The following is a 17,050-nucleotide window of genomic DNA, read 5'->3' on the forward strand; positions in this document are numbered from 1 at the left end:
GTTTTGCTGCTGGGATGGGCAGGACTGAGCCCAGCAGCGAGTTGGGGATGCAAGTGTTGCATAAAGACGGCGGTGCCATTTCCCTCATCCTATTTTACTGTGCTTTCTCTCCCAGACTGAGTCACAAATGGAATAAGAGCGCTTACTTTCTGCTCGCAGGACTCGGTGTGGGGCCCTCGCTTCCCTGCGGAGCTGGGAGCGCAGCCGTGGCCGTTGGATTTCCCTGGGATCCGGCTGGAAATAGTGCTGCAGACCCGCAGAGGGCGGTGGAGCTGAGGGAATCGCTGCCTGCGCTGCTGGCTCCCGGGGCTGCAGGGCTCAGCCGCGCTACCGGCCCTGGGGTTCAGCCTGGATCTAGCCCCGGGTGCCCAAAATGAGGTGGAATTCCTAGGAAAAGAGGAGCGGTGTGGCCGCAAAGTGAAGAGCGATGAAGAAGGGAGAGCGGGGCTGGGGTGAAAGGTGTAGGGAAAGAAGCAGGGAGAGGAGCATAGCCCATGGATCCCATGTAGGATGCTGATAGAGGTGGTTTAACCATCCAAAAGGGAAGTATTTTGGCTCTCTAGCGTGTCTTTGTAACGAGACAGCAGACTGGTGGTGGTTTGTGGCAGGGGGATGTCGTGGTTAAAGCTGCTTGTGGTGGGCTTGGAGTGATGGTCTTTGCCTCGGTGGGTGTTTGGCTCTCTGGAGGCAGAGGTGGAGGCGGAGCAGGCAGGAGGTGAATCATTCACTCCCGTGCCAGCTCCTGCCGTGGGCTTGCCCGATCCTGGGTGGTATTTGCTTTACTCCCTGCTCAGCCGTGTCCCGAGGGCAGAGACGTTTGCCGAGGGCTGAGCCTGGGCAGGAACAGGAACGAGGAATGCTCGGAGCAGGGCTGGCAACGGGGGTTTGATGTTGTTTTCGGTTTTTGCCTGGAAGGTGTTGGAAGGGGATCAGTGGGGGAAAAGGTGGGAGAAGGCCAAAGAGGGAGGCGCTGCCATGGAGCTTGCTAGAACCATAAAACGAGCTGGAAATGGAGCTTGTTCATAGGTTTGGTGGGGCCAAGGCAGCCTTAGAGGCTGCACTCACCCATGTGAACTGCTCTACTCATGAATCACACACTGGTTTGGGTTGGAAGGGACCTACACATCACCCAGTTCCAACCCCTGCCATGGACAAGGATCCCTTTCACTGGAGCAGCTTGCTCCAAGCCCCTGTGTCCAACCTGGCCTTGAGCACTGCCAGGGATGGGGCAGCCACAGCTTCTCTGGGCACCCTGTGCCAGCGCCTCAGCACCCTCACAGGGAAGAGCTTCTGCCTAAGAGCTCAGCTCAGTCTCCCCTCGGGCAGGTTCAAGCCATTCCCCTTGACCTGTCCCTACAGGCCCTTGTCCCAAGCCCCTCTTCCAGGTTTCTTGTTGGCCTCTTTAGGTGTCAGAAGACTGTTATAAAGTCTCCTTCCCAGTTTGCTCCCTCAACGCAGGATCTAATCCCCAACAAATGACAACGGGTCTGGGGTAACCTACTGGGATCATCAGATTTCACGGCCTAAAGCTTCCCTGACCAAAACCAGACCTCCCTGAAGGAAAGAGGCCAACAAATGGGAGGTGATGAGCAGGTTTGAGTCTCATCTCACAGCTTGGGCCCTGCTCACCGCAGTGGTTTTCACCCAGAGCCAAGCAGCCATGAGGCTATCTGTCCTACTTGATCTCAGGACCACAGCTTTGTGCTTTATGCTCTCCTCTTTATCACAATCCCTGCAGGAAAACAGCACTTTCTCAGTGACACCCCAATCCTTTATTTCCCCAAGTTCACCAACAGCTCTGGTGTTCCTACTACACTCTTTGCCTCATGGTTGAGTGGTACTTGATGCTGTGCCCAAGTACCTGAGAGACTGGTGGGACTGGCAAAAGGGCTGGTGATGCTGTGGAACAAGAGTTCAGCACTGTGACCTCAAGCTGCCCATGGTGACACATCAGTTCCCAGGTGCTAATAAAGTTAGCAGGAAAAATGGGAGGAAAACCGAAGTGGAGAGGAGCCAGAGGCGGTAGGAAGGGTGTGAATCCAGTTGGCACTTGCTTGGGCTCGCCAAAACTGCAGGTTCTGTTGGCCAAATCATCCTACGTGGGGTAGTACAGAACAGAGATGTGTCTGCTTTTCCTTGCAGGAAAAAAACAAGATGGTAAAAGATGGCTGGGGGAGGATGTAGATTCTGGAGGAGCAGAGCCAGGAGCCTGGCTCCATCGCATGCCTCATGCTTCAGCAGATACCATCCTGAAAATGCTGGTTTTTCCTTTCGACATTGGCAAAAAGAGGTGATTTCTCTAAAGATCCTGGGCTGGGAGGCTCGTCACAGCTGTGTTTACAGCAGCTATTGCTGTGGAACAGAGGGAGCCATGGATGTCAGTTTGCTCTGGGGGGTACCAGATGTGCCATGCCTGGGAGCTGGTCCATGGGATGGTGCTGGACAATGACACCCCCAGACCACACAAGTCATTATGGCTCATGAGCTGTGGAGGGGGATCCATCTTCCCAGCAGGGTGCAGCCAGTTGAGATGTGCTGCAGGGCAGAGGCTCTCCAGGGTGGCTGGAGATGGTGGTTGTCCTTAGGCAACCCCCCTACCATGATGAAAGTTCCTCCTTTGTTCTCCCATTTTTGGGAAGTGGGAGAGCACTTAGAGGTCCTTTCCATTTCTCTCTTCAGTTTTCCTGGTGGGGAAGCAGGCTGCAGAGGGAAACTGGCTTGGGAAAAAGTACCCAGAGCCCTCTTTAAATGTTAGTTCCTGGCTGCAGGTGGAACTAGTGCCCATTCAGGACTTCTTTACAGGCCAGCAAGGCTTTTTACCCTCAAAAAAACCCAACTTACTGCTTTCTATTTCACCCCATTTTCCACACACCATTTGAAGTAGATGTGAGCTCACCTTATCTCAGGGATTTCCCTTACCCAAGGGCAGAGCAAAGAGCACAGAAAGGGGAACTAAACAGAATCATAGAACCACAGAATGGTTTGGGTTGGAAGGGACCTTAAAGCTCACCCAGCTCCAACCCCTGCCACGGGCAGGGACCCCTTCCACTGGAGCAGCTTGCTCCAAGCCCCTGTGTCCAACCTGGCCTTGAGCACTGCCAGGGATGGGGCAGCCACAGCTTCTCTGGGCACCCTGTGCCAGCGCCTCAGCACCCTCACAGGGAAGAGCTTCTGCCTAAGAGCTCAGCTCAGTCTCCCCTGTTTCAGTCTGAACCCATCACCCCTTGTCCTATCCCTACAGTCCCTGATGAGGAGTCCCTCTCCAGCATCCTTGTAGCCCCCTTCAGACACCAGAAGCTGCTCTGAGGTCTCTTCTCCAGGCTCCATAGCCCCAGTTTTCTCAGCCTTTGTGTTTTAAAACACAACATTACTTTTCTGTTTGCATACCGGGCTGTTGGGGAGATGTGAGTAGAGGCAACTCATCAGGCAGGGGTCCTGCACACTAAAACCCCATCTTTCTTCCGGCAGCTTTCACTTGCAGCACCAGTTCCTTGCCAAGTGCCCGAACACACCACCAAGGGAACTGCTTACTGCAATAAAGGAAGCTTTTCCCTTCTAACAGTTTATCTGCCACCACTTTAAGTTATTACCTTCCTCCTAAACCCGCAGCTGCCCAGAACACGGAGGGGCCGGGATGCAAACAAGCTGCGGAGCACCTCTATGGGGCAGCTGGTGTGGCCCTGGCTGGTGGCCGAGGGTGCCGATACCTGCCCGCGCTGGGAGCGCCTCCCTGGGACGTGCGGCGCTGCAGGCAGGCCGGGAGGTGCCAGGCGGCTGGAATGAGCGCTGCGGAGCCAGCGGCGGGGCAGGACAAGTCAGGACAATGCGGCTGCTGCTGGGATCCGCTCTGAAGTCCCTTTTATCTCCCCGAGATGGTACAAACCGCCTTCGCCTCGGCCGAGCTCAACCCGGGGGTGGTTGTGAGCGGTGTGAAGGGCTGGAGATGGTGGCGGTGGGGTGCCTGTCACCACAGCGGCGGCCCTGAGGGGCCTCCCTGCGTCCTGTCCATTGCCAAGGCGGCTCTCTCACAGCTGACAGTGTTCTTGTGCGGGGCTGCGGTGCTGCCCCTGCCAGCCGACTCGGGAGCCTGGCATGTGGCTGGGGGCCGCCGGGCTGGCAATGGGGCCGGGGATGAGGTTTTGGGGCAGTTTAGGGTCCCGGGCCGGCCGTGCGGTGGGTGCTGACGGCTCCGTGCCGCCTCGCCTGCAAGCTGCTCCCTCAGAGCCGAGCGTTGCCGAAGTCACGCCGGGCCAAGCCGAAAGCGCCCGGAGCTGCGGCCTCGCCGCTGCCGAGAGGCTCCGAAAAGCCCCGAGCGCCTCCCGGCTGGGCGGGAACTCCTCATCCGAGTCAGTCCGAAGTTTCCCGACATCCCTCACGCCCCCTGTCTCCGGAAAGAGCCGATGTTTCCCGAGCGCGGGGGTCACGGGAGGTGCCGGGCCGAGAGGGGAGGGAGGGGAGAACGCGGCGCGGAGTACGCGTGCGCCCGCGAAGGTCTCCGGAAGAAGCCGAGGTTTCCCGAACGCCGCTCGCTAGCAAGCGGTTCCGGAAAGAGCCGAAGCTTGCCGAGCGCCGGTGGGCCGAGCGGCTCCGGAGCGGCCCGAAGGCGCCCGAGCGTCCGTCCTGCCGGACTGCTGGAGGCGGCCGCAGCGCCATGTTTGATGCTCCGCTACTTCAGTGAGGAAAATCCGCCGGCATCGCCCGAGAGCCGCCACCGCGAAGGGCTCCGCTGCCCCCGGGGAGGGGGACCGAGACCCCCCGCCGCCGGCGGCTCATGAGCAGCGCGGCCTGAGCCGCCTCCCCCCCTCCCCTCCCCGCCGGCCCCTCTCCCGTCCCCTCCCCGCGCCGAGCCCTCCGGGAGGCGCGTTGTCACGGAGACCGGCGCCGGTGCCGGCCCGCCGCGCTGCCCCGGCCGCCGTACCGGCCCCCGGCCCGCTCCCCGGCTCCCCCCCGGCCCCGGCCCCGGCCCCGCTCCCCGCCGGGGGGTGGTGGCTCCGCTTGGCGATGAGTTTACCGCAGAAGGCGGCTTTGAAACCCGGCGCGGCGGCGGCGGCGGGGACCGGCCCCGGGAGCGGGGCGGCGGCGGCAGCGGCGGCGGGGCCGCCTCCCCCCCCGGCTCCCCCTCACCCGGCGGCGGCGCCGGCGCCTCACCCCAACATCAGGGCCTTGCCGCCCCAGCCGCCCCAGCAGTATCCTTTGCCCCGGGGGAGGGGGAGAGGGAGGCGGGGGGCGACAGCCCCTTCCCCACAGCGGGGGGGGGGGGCTCGGGGCCGCGGGGGCCCCTTCAGCCCCGGGGTGTGTGTGTGGGGAGGGGGCGTCCCGCGGGGGGTGGCGGTTGGGGCCCCCCGCTCCTTTTTGTGTGTGTTTGTGTGTGTTTGTGCCCCCCCATTGCAGAGGGGGGGCTGCACCTGCTGGGGTGGTGCGGGAAAGGGGGTGCCTCACCCCTTCCCCCCTTTGCTTATGGGCTGCTTTGGGGGTTCACCCCCTTCCCCTGGGGAAGCAAAGGGTCCCTCAGCCCCCTTCCACCCCCCCCCCCTCTGAGCAGCGGTGACCCCCAAGGGTAAACTTACGCACCCCTCCTCAGTCGTACCTGCGGTGCTCTCAGGTAAGTGCTTTGGCTCTGTTGTTTTCCAAGCGGGTTTTCCCAGCCGGGGGCCGGTTTTCCTGGGATTCCTTTCTTTTATGGCCATTTTTGTTTTGTCCTCCGCGGCCGGTGCGGATGAGGCGCGGGCAGAACGTGGTGCTTGAGAGCAGCTTCACACGCGTGGTGGGGAAGGGAAAGGGAAGGGTCCCGCGGCAGGAACCCCACCGCAGAACAACCCCTGCTACAAAGAGAGGCCGGCGGCGAATGTTTCTTAAAGGTCTTTGCTTCGCTGCTGCCACTAGGCCCCAAGTCAGGAGGGAAATACTGCAGGGATCAGCAGGAAAGTGGGGTGAGGTTTTGTTCCCGTCCCGCAGCATCCCCTGGCAAACTGGCTCTTCTCTTCCTGCCCCCCAAACTGGAGTTTGTAATGGTGTGTGTGTGTGGGGGGGGGAAGCGTGAAGTGTAAACCACACTTGGGGGAAATGTGCCCTTATCCAGGAATGGTGTGGCTGTGTCGGGGCCGGCAGCACCAAAGAGGGTGCTTCGCTGTTGGTCGGTGGCAGCAGCTTGGGTTTTAAGAGGGTGTTTTAGGTGCTGAGGGCTTTTCCAGCCTGTGCTCTTCAAGAACAGTGCTTCCCGTGTGCAAGCGGCTTCTTGCTCTCACTTTCATTTTTGAGGTGGGAAAACCAAGCCCTTCTCTAATCAGTTTAGGGCCATTGTTTTCTCGAGCTTCCGGCAAGAATCGGTCTTGCCATGACAACAAATGCGTTGCTTAAATCATGAGACTGTTGACGTTCCGGATTTGTTTGGGTCAAGTGAAAAGCCTCGCCAAGATTTCGGAGTGCCACGGAGGGACGCACTCTCCGTTGGGTCCTCTTCTGGAATTCCAGCCTGTGCTTTAGGGGGGGAAGGAATTAAGTGGGAAGGTGCTGTCACTGCAGAGTCAGCAGGGTTGGTGGTGAGTAAAACTGTTGCTCAGGGGGAAATTTGCTCACTTTTGAGTGATGTGCCAAGTGTTACAGTGGGAATGCCGGCCAGTGAGCCTGTGCTCAGCTGACCTGCCCTGTAAGGTGCTGGTTTGTCTGGAAAGGATCTCTTTTAACAGGGAATGTGACACTTGGGTGCCTTGGCAGTTGCGGTGTGCCAGGCTCTAGGATCAGGAGTGTGCTGGGCTTTCCCAAGAGCTTGATTTGAAGGACTCAGTAAAAACACTGTGGAGGGACTTGAATCCTTCCCTGCCGTGGTCGGGGGTGAGCGTGGTGGTGGTTTGTGAGAGTGGCTGTGCTGTTGTAGCTCAGACAGGCGGACGCCGTGGCTTTTGGTGGGTGTTGGCACAAGTCGCCTTGCACACATGAGGGGTGAAGCTGGGGCTTACATCTGAGTGCAGCCTGAAAGTAAAAAGGCTCAGAAGGAGCATGCGAGATCCCGAAGGAGCTGGAGGTGTTCGGGGACCCAGCTGGACCCTCGGAGCAGGAGATAGAGAGGAATGGAAGAGTACAGGGTAGACGTGAGGGGTTGGCATTATAAAGGTGAGGAGGTTAAAATAATAAAGTCTGATATTTATTTCTAGCCATTCCTGTTTGAAAACACACTGTTTAACCCACGGTAAATTTACAAACCCCTGCTCTGTGCCTGTGGTGTGGACAAACCCCTCCATGTGTTCTTGGTGCCTTTTAGGTGTTGGGATGTCCTGGTGAGTTTGAGCCTCCGCTGCAACTCCTGTTGGCTTCCAGGTAGTAAACAAAAGCTGTTACCTCGCAGGAGCGAGCGCGGGGAGCAGAGTTCAGCTCTGATTTACTGGAGTGCAGAGGGTCATCCGAGTTCAGCCTTATTTTTAGCTCTCTTGGGTTTCTTTCTTTTTTTTTCCCTTTCTGTTTTGATCCGACTGTTGAGGCAGCAGCGTTCTCCTCCAGCAGACACAGGCCGGTTGCAGGTTGCTTCTGACGACTCGGAGCGAGCAGAGCACTGCGAGGTCTCCTCTTCACGGCAGCACAAGGGTTTATTTGTTGATGTGAAGGATTACTGTATGTTAATAGGTAGGATGAGGCTCGGAGTTGGGCTTCCATGTGGTGAACTTTGTGTCTTTGGAAACACGTGTGGGTTTAGTACTTCATATGTCGTGAAATGAAATGTTATCTGTGTAACTGAGGCAAAGAACTGTGTGGGGAAAGAGCATGTGCATTTGTGGAAAGGAGAAGAAAAATACAGGGGGAAGAAGGGATTAAAAAATACGTACATTTCTTGAAGGGAAGTGAAGCTGGGGAGTGATGGACATGAACAGAAATGTTTTGATGGGAGTTTCATTGTGTTATGTGCTGAATAGGAAATTAATGGGAGCTGCTGTAAGACAAGACAGAGCTTTGAGAAAATTCCTTCTATCAGTGGCTTCAAGAAGGTAAATTCCCCTTGTACAAGTAAGTTGGGATAATTCTGCAGCTGTGGGAGTGGCGAGTGTTCAGCTGAACCTGGTTTCAGGCAGGAATTGTGCTCAGAAGTTGTCAGCATAGACACTGTGAGCCTTGTCTGGGGGGATGAGAAGGGTGTAACTGAAGAGGGATATCACCAACAATAAATCCCACCTGCCCACCTCTGCTTTGGCTTTCGAATGCCTCTGAAGAAGCAGTTCCAGGTGGAGTTGATTGTTCTGTAGTGAGATTTGTTCCATAAAAATGTCAAGGAAGGTCCCTCTGTATTCTTCACTTGGTGCTGCTTGGGACACATACGAAGCTGCAGTGTGTTTCTTTACTGTCCCTCACACTTTCACTCTGAAGGATTTGTGTGTGTTGCATTAAGCTTGCTCTTTACAAAGTCTCCACATTGAGAATGAATTCTCTGGATTGGTATAATCAGGTCACTGGTTTCCTCACAGCCCTGGCCTGGATGTGGGCAAACATTGGGCTGTGAAGGACAAACTGGTGGACGTGGGTGAGCTCCATGTGTCCTGGCCCTGCAGGGTTAATTTAATGCTCGACCTGGAAGCCAAGTTGGAGCCATCATGGGCTGGTGTCAGTAGGTTTTTGTTTCCTTTTCCAAACTTCCTTGTGTTTGGAGGGAGTTCAGCTTTCTGGCTGTTGATGGGCTCTGTGCAGGGACCAGTAAACTTGACCTTAATCTAACACTGTGGCTGTTTCAGTGTGGGATAGGGTATCCCTGGACATGCATGTTTTTTGGGTTACTGCAGCGAGGTGATTGTGGTGGTTCCAGGGTGGGTTTTAACAGAAAGTCATTGAAAATCCTTCTTCCTCCAATTTAATTCCATTGCTGAGAAGCAGAGAGGAAGGGTCAGTGTTTGGAGGGGGGGTTCTATGTGAGGTACTTTGTTTCTGTGCATGGAAATGTGGGGTTTGCTGATGTTGCCTCAGTACTTGAGTGTTGCCTTTAATTCTTCTGGGTTTGTTTTAGCTAACGGTGCTGTAGTGCCTTTCTGAAAGCAGTGTGTTGCTTCCTGCTCTGATGAGTGGCATCTTCCGGATGCGAGCAGCTTCCCAAAGCCTGGGATAACTGCAAGAGATACAGGATCACTTCTGGGAATGCAAGAGACTGTGTGTGAAGTCAAGGATGAGTTTCTGTCCGCACTTACCTGGTGTACGGGTGCAGGCAGGTTGTGCAATTGGAGCAGGCCTGTGTTGATGATGTTCTGGTTAAATCAAGGCTGTTGAGGAGGATTTGGGTGCGTGGGGTTTTCTGTCTTCTCTTAGTGGAGCAGAGAGTTGAGCTGGAGGGGAAAGTGCCTAAGGATCTCTCCAAGGAGAGCATCTTCAGCGCGCACTGAAGGATCAGGGTCTCTGGGTTGCTGTGGTACCCCCAGTGCCGTCTTTCCTCCCTGCTTACTTCCATTACAAGAACCTCTTTCTGGAGCGTGTGATGCAACATCTCTGCTGCCTGGAGTTTAGCTGGTGATGGGTTTGAAGATGAAGACCCAGGGGTCAGGAAGCTGCTTGAGCATTAAAGTCAGCTTGAAGAGCATGCTGGTGGCTTTTGTGTGAAGTGCTGGGCCCCCCTGCACCTCAGGTGGATCCACTTCGGCCTCTGGGTAGCTTTGACATTGAACTGGAGCTAGAATGAGAGCACGGTTGGAAGTCTTCTTGCAGATGCCAGCGGCAGCTGCTCGCCTGGAAGGGTGTTTGGAGCCTTCTGGTCAAGAAGGGGAAGGAGTGGCGAGAGGTGGGCAGGAGGGGAGGAGCGGGGCTGAGATCTCAGAGGTGTTCTTGCTCTCTGCTTTTCCAAGTTCAGGAGTGCGCTTTCCGAAAGCACGGCTGGATGAAGGGGAGGAAGAGCAGCGGTGTTGCCTGAGAAGTGTTTCCATTTGGGAGTGTCTGAAGCTGTGGAGATCATACAACTTGGGAGGGAATGCAGCAGGAGGGAAGCTTTGAAAACATGGAGGCTTTCCCTGTGGTAGCAGCTCTTCTGCAGGGGAGGAACAGGAACGGGTTTGTGAGCGTATTGCCAAAGAATTAAGTGCTTTTAGACCTCTCTGCCATCTCCCCTGTTGATGTTCCCCAGTCTTGGCACATCTTAGCGTTCTCTCCAGCAGAAATAGCTTTAACTTATTTAATGACAAAAGCTAATCATGTTATAGCGCAGATATGTCACTTTACCAGCTTTGGGAGACTTGGAGAGAATGATTCTTCCAGCAGTGTGATTTCACACAGCTGATTTTCCCCTCATCTGAGGACATGATTGTGTGGGTTCTCTGGCAGAAGCCTGCAGGAGAAGGTTACTTCAGCCATTTCAATATATACGTATTTAATGTGCAGTGCTGATTTTGGAACCCAGTCTGTGTTTTTAGCTATGCTGAGAAGTTGGTGAGAGAGTAATAGGAGACTTGGAACAGATAACTTCCCTCTCAGATGTTGGGATGTAGCAGGATTTTCAGCTCTGTGTGTGGGTTTCTCCATCACCTGAGGGCTGAAAGGCTTTTCCATGTTCTTAGCAAACACTGGGATGTGTGGAGCTGGTGCATTGCCTCTGGTTTTGTTTCACAGTAAGTTAGTGAAGTGTTCTCTTCAGCGGTCATAAGTAACCTGTATTCTCTTTCTCTCCCTAAGCCAGCAGTTTCAGGCTGGTTAAGTGTCAAGTTTAGTTGTGTGTAAATCCACTGATATGATTAGAGTTGCTGGAATTTTTACTCTGGGGAATCCCAGATGGGCAGCAGCACTGTTGTACAGGCGTTCTTCAGGAGGAAACTTCATCTGTGCCATGACTGTGTCTGCTGGCAAAGGCTCTTCTGGAATGAGTGGGGGACAGCAAAGCAGTGTTTGCTATGGGGCATGGAGATGTGGGTGCAAGAGCTGTGCACCCTGGGGTCTGGAGGAACTGGGGGAACTCATTTCTCTTTCTTTGTTCTAAGGGAACAGTTGCTGTGAGTTCTCATAGTGCTGTGTTTTACACTGGGTGGCAATTTGAAGAGCTTCTCCTGCGTGCAGCTTCTCTTTCCAAACTCCACTTGGTTTTGCCTCCCAGATAGAAGATGATGATGTGGAACAGCTGGAAGAAGAAAATAGAATGTGTTCTTAAAAAAGGAAAGCATCAAAGGGAGAGAGCAAAATGAGCTTTTAGGCTAGTGAAATTTTCTGGTACATGTTATTCTTATGTTTTATTATATACGTTTGGAAGGTGTCCCAGAACACATGCTCCCTTCTCGTAGTAGGTGATGGCACGCTGTTGCTGATGGGACTTGAGTCAAATTGCTGCTGGGCACGTAACTGGGTTAATGGGACAGCATTTTCCTTCTTTCCTGAAAGGAAAACAATGCACTGTGTATTGGGATTGTCCCTAAGAATTGTTTGTACCTTTATTTGCTGTGCAGTCATATGAGGGGGAGAGGAAAGGCCAAGTTTCCCCACACCAAGATTGTATCAGGTTTAAAGCAATTCTGCTACCACAAATAATACGTTTCTGTTGTGTGTCCTTTATCTGGTTGAGAGTGAAACTATTTCTAGAGCCTGAAATATACCTGGAAAAAAGGCAGAGTGGCTTCTATAATGTGCATCTTGAAAGGAAGCATATCCAGTCCTCGACCGATACCTGTAGCCTTCTCCAAAGCCGTCAGCGAAGGGTTGAAATGGGTTAGGACTTGTCAAGATGTGTGGAGCAGCTGCTCTTTCCAAGTGGTTGAGCTCAGCAGGAATGAGGCTCTTGTGCTTTGGAGTAAGAGTATGTGCATGGGAATAACTCTGTCAAAGTCACAAACACAAACCCCACCCCTACTCTCACCCTGTCACCAGGGGAATGGTGTGCCCATGGTACAGCCTCAGGGTGGTGGGCAAAGAAACCTTGCTGCCAGGCTTTGAGTTTGCTCTTGGTGCTGTGAAAACACCGAGCCAGGAAGAGTTAATGCAGTTAAAGACCTTAAGTAACACAGATTGTCCTGGGGTTGGAAAGCTTTTGGGAGGTGGAAGCTAATAAACATTGCATCAGTTCTCTCTTCGGGTTGGGGTGGTGATTGTGTGTTTGTGTTCTGGTGTGATGTGAGGGTGACTGTGTGGAGTTATTGAATTAATAGGAGTAGTCAGATTTAAATGTCGGCCCTGCTGGTGGCATTTGGAAATCCATTTGAACTAAAGCTATGGCTGCAATAATGGTGGTCTGAAAAAGGGATTTCCCTCTTTTATGCCTTATTAAGAAGTCATAGAAGTCACCGGGCCTTGAAACCGGCATTTTTCTGGGTTTATTTTGCTCAGCAGTGACAGAAGTCTTCAGTCTTTTCAGACTAAGCCAGAGACTCTTCCTACAGGTATCAAAGGGAAAGATTTTTTTAGTGATACTACTTGTAGCTTTGGTTTTTGAGTCAGCCACTGTCTTTGAAAGGCTCCCAGCATCCCGAGGAAAGGCCTTCTCTGTAGGAAATGTTCATTTCCACTCTGCAGTGAGATTTGTCCTTCTGTCCTTGGGCTGCCAGATGATTTTCGGCAGATCTGTCAAGTCTGATGTGAAATGCAGAATGGAATCTGGTCTGAAGTCTTGAATTCCTGTTTGCGGTGATGAAGATGCTGTAGGCTTGACACTGGGTGCTTTATTTTGCAGCGTGCAGCTGATGAATTGGAGAGACTCAATAACTATGTTACATCTGAAAAGGAAGCTGGCAGGGTGCTATGCGGAGGGTATGTAACCTGTACTGCTCATTGAGGGCAAGTCAAGAAATCAAAACACATTTAAGGCATCTTTGTTGTGATTTGTAAGGTGAAGTTCATGGTGCATCTCGTGCGCTGGGAAGGGGGTTTCAGCAGCTGTGATTCATGCCCAGCTTCAGCATGGAAACGCTCTTGTGGATGTACTTGAGCCGTTGAGGCATCTTTGAGCTCAGCTTGGGGGAGAATCCAAAGTTTGTGTGGCACTTTCTGTCCACTGCTTACACACATACAAATGCTGGTTACTGGACAGGCTCTTTGAATAGTTCACTTTTATGGGCTCTGTGTTTTGTATTTGGGGTCTGTGAAATAATTCAGCTGTCAACCTGTCTGACTTAGGTTTTATGTTTTCCTTCAGCATTATTGTGTTTTACAATGCATTTCAAAGTGCTTTTATGGCTGTCTCTTCAAAAGAAACCAGATCTAATTTTTGTGGATATGCAAATATAGCAAAGTGTGATTTTTGATGAGCTGAAGCTGTTCAGCTTAATTGTATTGATCACATTCCAAACCACTTCATAAATTGAAACAGAAAAGTTCATCTGCACAATAAACTGTGTTTAAACAACTGGTGCTGAGCTTGTGCACCAAGTTTAACTTGGAATATTCCTATTTCCCCCCCCAAAACTTAGGTTTCTATTGCAGTGTCTGTGCAGCAGTACCTGGTGTTGCCGGCATGCGCCCAACCAATTGTTGCTGCACTTGGCACGGTCCCCTCGCTGCTTGCTGAAGCCAAAGCTCACTTTATCCACTCAGGCTGACATTAAGATCATTAAATAAATGAATGAATTGTCCTGTCACCAAATTCCCATCCTGGCAGCTGAAGAACATGTGAGTTTTATAGCCTGGACCTGCTTCCAGAATGTCTTGTTGAATGGCCTGGATGTCAGTAGTGGGGACAGTCAGCAGAGAGCTTTCTAGTGAGATGTGAACGCCTTGCTGAGAGTCATGGTGTGGAGTGGTTCAAAAGCCTGAATCAGACAGCTGATCATCCAAGAGGAGTGTTAATTGACCTCTGAAGGGTGTGTAGAAAGAACCTGGAGCACAGCAATAAACCAAGAGAGCAGGAGAGCACTGAGGAGGATGGAGAGCTGCTTCTCTGTTGGCAATGCAGGTCGGTCTTGCTGTTTGAAAGGAGTTTGTCAGGGGAAGAACACAGCCAAGCTGGACGTGTTGAAAGCAGCGATAACTTTTGGTCTCCATCAGGGAGTCTGTGGTCTTGCTGGTTGAGCTAAGAGGTCACTCAAGGTTTGGAAGCTCTTGGAGAAGTCTGCTGAACTTCCACCTCCAGGAGGAGAGGGTTGAAAATACTTCCTCAAAGGAGGAGAGTTCACTCATCAGGCTTCGACTGATTTTCCTTGAGGTCTAGCTCTGTCCTTGTGTTTATGATGTTGCTGTTAAGGTGGTGGTTTTGCTTAGGAATGAGGGACATAAAGTATCTCTAGCATCAGTGCTTGCAGCAGGTGGGTCAGAAATGTCTCTGAATTGCAAAGGAAAAAGAGGAAGTGTGTTGGGACCAGCCTGTTGGTGGCCTGGAGAACTGTGTATCTGCAGGCTGCTTGTGCTGCAGCTCCTGGTAGCGTCAGGGATGCCCTGCAACAGGGATGTAAAATATGTGATGTGGTCCATTCCTGTTCTGAAGTGTAGCAAAATGTCAGCATTCGAGACCATATTCAGTGATCTCAGACTGGAGCAAATCCTTTTCTTGGTCTTCTGTTTTGCCTCTTCCCCATACCTTAGTGTTTGTCTTCATGATGGTTAGTTTGATAAAAGGCTGTAAACCAGCACTTGTAAAACAGGCAACAACCTGGCTGTGAACACTGCCAGGGATGGGGCAGCCACAGCTTCTCTGGGCACCCTGTGCCAGCGCCTCAGCACCCTCACAGGGAAGAGCTTCTGCCTAAGAGCTCAGCTCAGTCTCCCCTCGGGCAGGTTCAAGCCATTCCCCTTGGCCTGTCCCTACAGGCCCTTGTCCCAAGCCCCTCTCCAGCTTTCCTGCAGCCCCTTTAGGCACTGGAGCTGCTCTAAGGTCTCCCCTTCAGGAGCCTTCTCTTCTCCAGGCTGCCCCAGCCCAGCTCTCTCAGCCTGGCTCCAGAGCAGAGCTGCTCCAGCCCTCGCAGCATCTCCATGGCCTCCTCTGGCCTCGCTCCAGCAGCTCCAGGTCCCTCTTGTGCTGCTGCCCCAGAGCTGGATCAGGGCTGCAGGGGGGGTCTCCCCAGAGCACAGCAGAGGGGCAGGATCCCCTCCCTGAGCTGCTGCTCTCTCTGGGGGTGCAGCCCAGTACATGGGGGGGTTCTGGGCTCAAGCATGCTCTGAAGCCGGGTCATGGGGACCTTCTCCTCAACCCGTGCAGGGCATCTCCATCTTCCTGCCTCACATCTATGGGCTCGTTTAGCCATGTAGCATTGCTTCAGAAGCCACTTTGCACTGTAAAGAGATGAGTGCTTGGAAGTCTTCCTCGCTGGCCACGTGCAGCAGATTCAGCTTTCCCCCTGTGCTCCACCTCTGTGTTTGTGGCCTGAATTCAGCAGGCAGGGCTAACAGAATTCAACCCAGGATTTCTCTTAAGTGAAGAACACTGAGACTCATTTACTGCTCATCTTCAGACTCTACTGGGATAAATATATTGTTACTGCTCTTTCTCTTGAAGCACCCTGTAGAGGTGTGTGTAAGGATGCAATTGAGAGTCCTTAGGAGGGAAAAATAGAATGTATGGAGGATTGGACCAAGGAGGCTCTGAGCTCCCATGCAGCCTGTATTCTTCATAGCAGCCTTCTAGTATCTGAAGGGGGCCTATAGGGATGCTGGGGAGGGACTCTTCATTAGGGACTGCAGTGACAGGACAAGGGGTAATGGGTTAAAACTGAAACAGGGGAAGTTTAGATTGGATATAAGGAGGAAATTCTTTCCTGTAAGGGTGGTGAGGCACTGGAATGGGTTGCCCAGGGAGGCTGTGAATGCTCCATCCCTGGCAGTGTTCAAGGCCAGGTTGGACAGAGCCTTGGGTGCCATGGTTTAGTGTGAGGTGTCCCTGCCCATGGCAGGGGGTTGGAACTGGATGATCTTAAGGTCCTTTCCAACCCAAACCATTCTATGATTCTATGATTCTGTAAGTATGGTTTTGTGCAGCAGTGTAAGGTGCATTGCATTGTCTTCCCAAGCTGCCTGCTTCCTCAGGCTTTCACTTTGTATGACACAGGATTTTTAGCTTGGATAAAGTCATAAGAGCTCTGCATGTGGCAAGAGGGTATTTAGGATTTCATTTCATTCTGATAAACTGCGGAAATAAAGGTTATGGAGGGGGGAGAATCACGAGGCGTTACGAAACTGGGAGTCAAGGTGAGCATTAACACTCTTGAGAAGCAAACTGCTGGGATTTGTCGCTCAGCAGAGGGCAGGGCCATGGGTCTGGGTGACAACGCTGCTGTCACTGTGATGCTTCCTGACGGATTGACCAGCAGAGCATCACATTTTCCCATGAAGTGGGAAATCACATCACAGCATGAAGTACTAAAGACACAGTAGGAAATGTGGCAGAGTGGATGAGATGGTAAAGTACCGGGCTGTTTGATATTCCTGCTTGCCATACAGAGAGAAAGCCTGCCTTGGAAATACACGGTCACTGCTGGGGGGGTCCTGATCCTCCTATAGAGGAGAAGTGTGTGTGGGTTGTAGCTCTGTTTAACTTATTTGTGGGGTTAAGGTACAGAGGTTGTGGTAAGTTAATGGCATGCACAGGAAGATGAAAAGAATAAGCTGCTTTTTAGGACATTGCAGACATTCAGACTCTTGGGTGATCATCACCACCAGCAAGCCTGCAGTACTTGTGTCTGTATCAGGAGCTTTGCTTTCCACATACAGGTAGTTGCTGGTGTTAAAGGGAAGCTGGAGACATAAGGTTTGACTTCCTGGATGCAGTCTGAGGGAAGGTGGACTGTAACCCCCACAGGGAGTTTGTTCCAGGCTGTAGCTGAATAAAGGCTGAAGAGAAGCTTGGTTACTTATCTCTGCAATGAGGCAGATTCCTCCTGGTTTGCCCTCTTCCGTGTGTTGTTTTAGTTGTGTCATCTGTCCCTCTGTGCTTTGTCTGTTCAGACTTCAGTGTTCTTAACTGGTTTTGTGTTTGCAGGATATACTCAGTGTGGAAATGACTGTGTGTGTGTTAACTGTTCTGAAGGAATAAAACCCCAAAGCCACAAAGCAAACAATCCCAACCTTCTCTTGCTGGCGAGGCTTTGGAAATGGAGAGATTGCTGTGATGGTGGGGTCAGTGCCCAGCTCCACACCTCACACCCAGACCCCAAAGCCTGTTTATGGGATTACCTGGAAGCAAACAGTG

At 52.6% G+C, this 17,050-nt stretch overlaps 1 protein-coding gene across 13 annotated transcripts in view; it reads left to right on the forward strand.

Annotated features, from left to right (window-relative positions):
• Positions 1–4,793: 4,793 nt before the first annotated feature.
• The window catches only part of EIF4G3 (eukaryotic translation initiation factor 4 gamma 3), a 147,697-nt gene continuing 135,440 nt past the window's right edge, over positions 4,794–17,050 (forward strand). For 11 of the 13 annotated variants that reach the window (XM_061379486.1, XM_061379488.1, XM_061379490.1 and 8 more), the window contains exon 1: positions 5,028–5,186. The gene's annotated coding sequence lies outside the window, so the exon portion shown is untranslated. Of the gene's footprint in view, positions 5,187–17,050 lie in introns of all 13 variants that reach the window. The other 2 variants (XR_009729446.1, XM_061379495.1) reach the window with 2 other exon arrangements.

The sequence above is a fragment of the Neopsephotus bourkii genome, unplaced genomic scaffold (assembly GCF_033783945.1).
Source record: "Neopsephotus bourkii isolate Nb327-2 ecotype Australia unplaced genomic scaffold, CSIRO-AGI_Nbou_v1 NB_1778, whole genome shotgun sequence".
Taxonomy (NCBI): Eukaryota; Metazoa; Chordata; class Aves; order Psittaciformes; family Psittacidae; genus Neopsephotus; species Neopsephotus bourkii.